This window comes from Vollenhovia emeryi, unplaced genomic scaffold, assembly GCF_000949405.1.
Source record: "Vollenhovia emeryi isolate VEMERY1.0 unplaced genomic scaffold, V.emery_V1.0 DF939130.1, whole genome shotgun sequence".
NCBI lineage: Eukaryota > Metazoa > Arthropoda > Insecta > Hymenoptera > Formicidae > Vollenhovia > Vollenhovia emeryi.
Genome location: NW_011967236.1, coordinates 2,575,501 through 2,581,500, shown reverse-complemented (window position 1 = coordinate 2,581,500; position 6,000 = coordinate 2,575,501). Strand labels below are relative to the sequence as shown.

At 39.5% G+C, this 6,000-nt stretch overlaps 1 protein-coding gene across 7 annotated transcripts in view; it reads right to left on the bottom strand.

Moving 5' to 3' along the window:
- Positions 1 to 6,000, bottom strand: part of LOC105568356 (lachesin-like) — a 286,391-nt gene that overhangs the window by 82,728 nt on the left and 197,663 nt on the right. The gene's annotated exons all lie outside the window — the stretch shown is intronic.

The window sequence follows — 6,000 nt, the reverse complement described above, 5'->3', positions numbered from 1 at the left end:
TTACCAAAGTTTTCGATCCCGTATGAAAAATATGCATCGATTGGATTTTTACTTAAGTTACATAAAGCGTTAGTTCTCAGAACTTCGTAATACGTGCAATTATTATAAAATAATTGTTTAATAGTATCGAATTACTGGTACTTTAACGTAATCCATAAACCTCAAATACCTGTCTATTTGGTTCAACGTTCGCTTTCGCATTAACATTCACTTCTGCGAGATGTTTCATCCTCGAAAGAAACTTTTGCCGTTATACAATACTAATCTTTCAAGTAAAGTCTAGTTAAACCGTCAGTACGTAGGAAATGTCGTTACGGCAAGATGTTGAGCGTTTAGCACGACCCGCAACGGGTTGTTCGTCCTTCAATTTCAATAGTTTAACTTGCTATCGCCGCGTCGGGGAATTAACGTGAAATATATCGTGAGAACTGGGCGAAGTCAACAGAGAGAGGAAGTTTCGAGCAAGTACCATTTCGCGAGCATATAATTCACGGGAGATTTGCCGCCGAAAAAAAGAAAGAAATAATAGGGAAAAACGGCCAAATAATTCTGAGAGAGATTTTATGCCGATCTTTTGCGCTACTGCTTTCCGTTCTCGTGTTTAAACTTACAACGAAGATATATTAGCTCACTGGACGAGTTGCAGAAAAAAAACAGCAGCCCCGACTTGTTTTTTATGAAATTATACTTGGCGCGTAATAAAATCAAAAAAGTTAACATCTCGCTCCCGAGAATCTAAACAAAATTGTGACAGTAATCGATGTAAGTTTGCATGTAATTTTTCACCTACTTATAAAACACAAACAACGTTGACCGAGTTTACGTACGTACTTGCCAAGATTACCTAAGAGTTTCACCGGCGAATCTATCAATTATCGAAGTTTTGTACGTTGCAAACGATCCGGTGTACTAACGACTTTTAATAAAGCATTACTCGCCCGGTTGGTGTACTCTTAATTAACCACTAATTAACGCCAACGCCTTGCTGCTAAATTTCTTCCTCAAGTAATTCTGCAGGAAAATTCACAGGGTCGTAAACGATACGCGTTTGGCCCCGTTCAAGTGCTATTATGGTAGTTGAGCATGGTTGCATGCGCGACGATGGCCGTAGGGCAAAATTCAAAACTGCAAAGAGGTTGCAGCTCGAAGAGCAGACTGGAAAAGAAACAAGCGAGAGAAGGAGAGTGAGAGAGAGAGAGAGGTGGGGAACAAGGAATAATCGAAGAGAAAGAAGACCAGAGAATACCAGGGAAGATAAAGGAAGAGAGAAAGATGAAAGCTATTCTGGATTGATGAGAACGAGATCGACTGGGATATAACGGACGCGAAAAGAGACGCGAAAAGAGACACGCCGAGTTAATTGAGAATATAACAGGGAATTCGGCATAGAACAATAAAATTAGAGCGAATTACCGACCGTCTCGTGCAGCTTTGACGATACGTCATTGTAAACCGGCGATTACTGCTCGTTTTAATTAACTTCGGAAAAATGTTCCCGTGGGTCGTCATAATAGCTATTAGGCTGAGTCTGATTTCCCAGAAGATCAATCAGTCAGTTAGTTTTGCATTCCTCCCACGCTCTATGCTTCTCCAATCAGCGACTCAACTGAACAACACTGTTGTCTCTCCCGACGAGTCACACGGCCAAGGCTTGACTTTCACACAAATTGATTATACAAAATTGACACAAAGTTGATTTTTATACAAATTAATTAATTTTTCTACTGTATCAAGTAACGACACGTGGTACTCTATCAATAAAATTTATTCCTATTTTTCTTAATGTCCATAGTGGTTGATTTTTTTAACTCGAATGCGTTATCTTGTTCATAAATTAAATTAGTAGATACTCTTGATAAGAACAAATACGTAAAATTTACGCCTGCCGATATTTTTCATTAAATCTTTATTGGTTTTGCTTTGTTAAATTTCTACAAATAGATATGTTGAACACATAGTGAACAATCGCTTCGACGTACACGTGCATTTGTAATCGATTTATTAATTAATGATGATGCATTAGCATTTACGAATAACACTGAATTGTGCACGATAACAGTCATGATGGAGAAGCTATACGTTTGCGCTCGAGAATTTGTTAAATTGAATAATTAAAAAGAATTATCATTGGTACAATTAATTGCAAATGTTGTTTCTACATTTAAAGTCTCTAGATCGATTCACAAACTAGTAAATAAAAAAAAACATTTTCATTTTGCTTAATTTAAATTCTCGTTAATTAGATACCCAACTTTGAGGGCTGCAATGTTACATTTTGCAAATAATAAAAAAAACATTGATAAATGTACTTTATACGTACGCATGTATTTGCCATTAATTTTAATTAATTAATTGTAATTAATTCACTACTAATATTAATTTTAAATAGCTGTCAATTTTGATACAACAACAATAATTTGCAATAATTGTGCATTATAACTTTTTATAATATCAGTTTAATTACGTTAAATGTTTCCCGTAATTTTAAATATAATTATAAATTGTTCGTGTATATTTCTCCAGTCCAGTAAAAATCAGTTCTTTACAGTTAAAACTACAGTAGAACTTCCTTGGAAAGCTCCTCTCACAAATTCAACATAAACATATGTCTGTTTTTAATTCGCCAGTACTTCCTAAATCATAATTATCTTTTCAAATAATTGAAGCGCGAGATGCAAAAGGAAGTAATAATACCTGGTAAATGTTACATAAAAATCACAATTAAAAAAATAATTCATAAAAATACAACGTCATTAAGATAATAACAGAATATTAGAGCCGGGACATATTCACACATATTCCTAAGAATTTGTATTATTACGTGTGAGTTAACACTTTGCATTTATTCGTAATAATTTTTCGACCGGCACCGTGCAATTCATCTCGCAAAAGGGTCAAAGAGGCCATTTTCTCAGCATGAAAAGGTCTTCCTGGCATAATTAAATCTGGGAAAATTCGCGAAGTCGTACGGTTTCTTCGCGTTCCGCCGGGGCAGACAGAGAGGACAGAGAAGGAGAAACTTTGGCACCCTGCAGATGAAATTTTCTGGCGTTTTGATCAAAGGGCTCAGTCGAGAACTGCAATGCGCGGCGGCTATACGCTCTCGAAATGTCGACTCTAACGAGACTCGTCGTAGACGGGCTACGTGTTTTGAATACGAAGAAAAAACGATTGCGCATCCTACCGTCGTCGGCTATAGCGCCGTGTAAACTCTCTAAGGCGATTCAGAACCGTAGAAAATTAGATTACCCCTCCGCGTCGTTTATACTTTATGCGAGGAACGAATACGTTTCGAATTGATTAAGTGTATGGCAGATAAATATTTCCCCAAGCTGTTTCAAAGTATTGATTTACCAAAAAAAAAAATTCTTTATACAATAATTATGAAACGCGTAGTGTAATACAGCGTGATAGAATATTGATACACGTGTACTGGAATGTACGGTAATATTTCGTTAAAATGAAATAATTGTGTTACAATATGCTACAATTTATTTGTTTCATAAATGGAAATAGATCATATAAGATAATGAGCTGTCGAGTTCAATAATAAATAAGCGCAACTAAAAGGTTCGTATAATATAAATGTGTTTGTGTTGTCGACATAAATTTTAATATTTGCAGATGCATAAACACAATTTATTTAGAACCGAATGAAATGGGATTAAATTAATACGGAGGATCGAAAATATAGAAAAGGGAGAAAGAACCGGAAAATGATAACCGCTAAAGCGTTTACGCGACATATCTTATTTGTATTGTCGCCGGAAAACACCGCAGCGAGAGATGGTTTCGATATTGCGCCCAGGTTCGACAGCCTGAAAACGACCGGTTGAAAAGCTGAGGCAATCCTCGGGTCGGGCCGCCAGGCACAAGCCAAATGCCTTTACAGTACTCGGTAGAAACAACAACGGACGATTCGGTGGCGATCGCGGTCCGTTCCTCTGAAATCGAGCTATTGCTGTGCAACCGCGTGCATTCCTTCCAAGCCAAAATGGAAACTATTTCGCGCACAGCTCGAAGGAGGAGAAATACCCGTGCCGCACAATGGTCTATTTTCGCGATCGTTAAAGAGACGGAAAATTCAGGCTGCTTTCGAGCTCCGCGCGCGAGAGACGGGGAATTTATTTTCGAATCAGGACGACGACGCGCGCGCGCGGACGAGCGATATCTCGATAAATTTTCGACAAGCGGGATATCGACGGCGGTGTCGAATCGCGCGCACGCGGAGCGGGAAGAAAAAAATTACCATTTTATTCAATATCGCGTAAGAAGTTACGCGAGCCGCGAGCGAGCGAGCCCGCTTATCGGCGTACGACGCGACGCTCGAACGACGCGCGATCGGAAAACGTTTGCTTACACACGAACATCGCCGTATCACTTTAATGGCATTCTTAATAGCCGTAGGAGAGTTCCGAAGTTGATGCAATCTCAATTTCCCGGTTCCTGCGCCTGATATATCAGTGATTTTCCACCTTTGCGTTATCGTCTGGAAAGTTCGCCGAGTCATGCGGCAGTTCCGGAGCGGTTGGTTTCGCCTAATAACCGTCTTCTGCCCAGCGCAAACTGGTCCGAGCGCGTGCGACCTACCTTCTCGTCTACCAGACCGAAGGAGGATTTCGCGCGGGATATCCCAATTATCGGAAATTAAATAAACCTATTAAAAAAAGCTCGTGTCGTAATTTTCGAAAATGTACTCAACACGCGAACTCTGCGATAGGAAATTTCACTAGCATTCGCTTAAAATTATGACAATAGTATCCTATTATTTTTACTTGTTTATATAAAAAGTTTCATTTATCTTCAAAGTATTTAATATTTTCAATAATACCTGGAATGTTTATCTGAGAAGCGATCAAGTGTTACTTCAACACGGTATTATTGCGATTAATCGAAAACCGTCTCGTGATATTCGCCGAAATGTTCGTAGACAAAAGTAATTTTATTCACGAACACTCGGTACAGAGGCCAGTGGACTCTGTATCAAGGAATATTATTATAGCATCGCTCTTTCGCGATCGGTTGACGATCGGTCCCGTTTACCGCTCAAGGCTGCCCGTGCGAAACGTAATCGCGTGCTTGATGCAATTTTCTGACTAACGGTACAGCATGTCCATCCGAGTATGAATACAGCTTTCAAGTAATTGCAAGTTACGAGAGAAACGAAGCAAGATAAAACGTATTTCAGACACGCTGCTTCCTCATAAATTAATTAGCTGGAGCATTATTCGCGCAATTTGAGCCCTATCGGAATATTTGGTAGCGAAAAAATGTTCCCTTCAACGTTCGATGGTAAAACGTACGATACTACGCGGATAATCATCGCGTATTATAATAATAATCGTAAAATAATAATGTTTTATTCATTGATATGTGAGACGTCGATTATCCGCCGCTTTGAAGCTGCCGTGTGCGATATGTATATCCACTTTCCATTAGCATAATAAAATCGCCGGTTGATCGGATTAAATTCTCATAAAAACATCGCGGATTCGTTCATTCAGCTCGCCGGATCACCGGCGTCAATCAGGCACGCGGCTCCGATTCCCGAACGATGGGCGGGAAAATGGAAATGACGATACGATCGACAACTTTTAATGAAGTTCAAGGATTTCCTCGATTTTTCATATATCCCTCGAAGCGCAAATACCCATTTCACTTTGGAAAACTACATCGCTCGTTACGCCTGCCGATATGTTTGTTCGTGTGTAACGTTGATCGCCTGCAGGCTGCGGTATAGTGGCGTCTCGCATCCAACTCCCTGACGGGACAACTGATGCGTTTCCAATACGGTTGCCTAACAGCGGTCTTCAATGCTACCGGGACGAACCCGCAGATCACAAAGTATACCAGATAGCGATTACGTATCTTTTTATTCTTACGAGGAAACCCTGTTCTTCTTTGATTTTTTTGACGCGCAATATTTTAAACCGCGTCATGATGGCTCTTAGAGTAAGAAACATACGCGTCTTATCCTGTTCTACAAGTTTGTAGTATCAC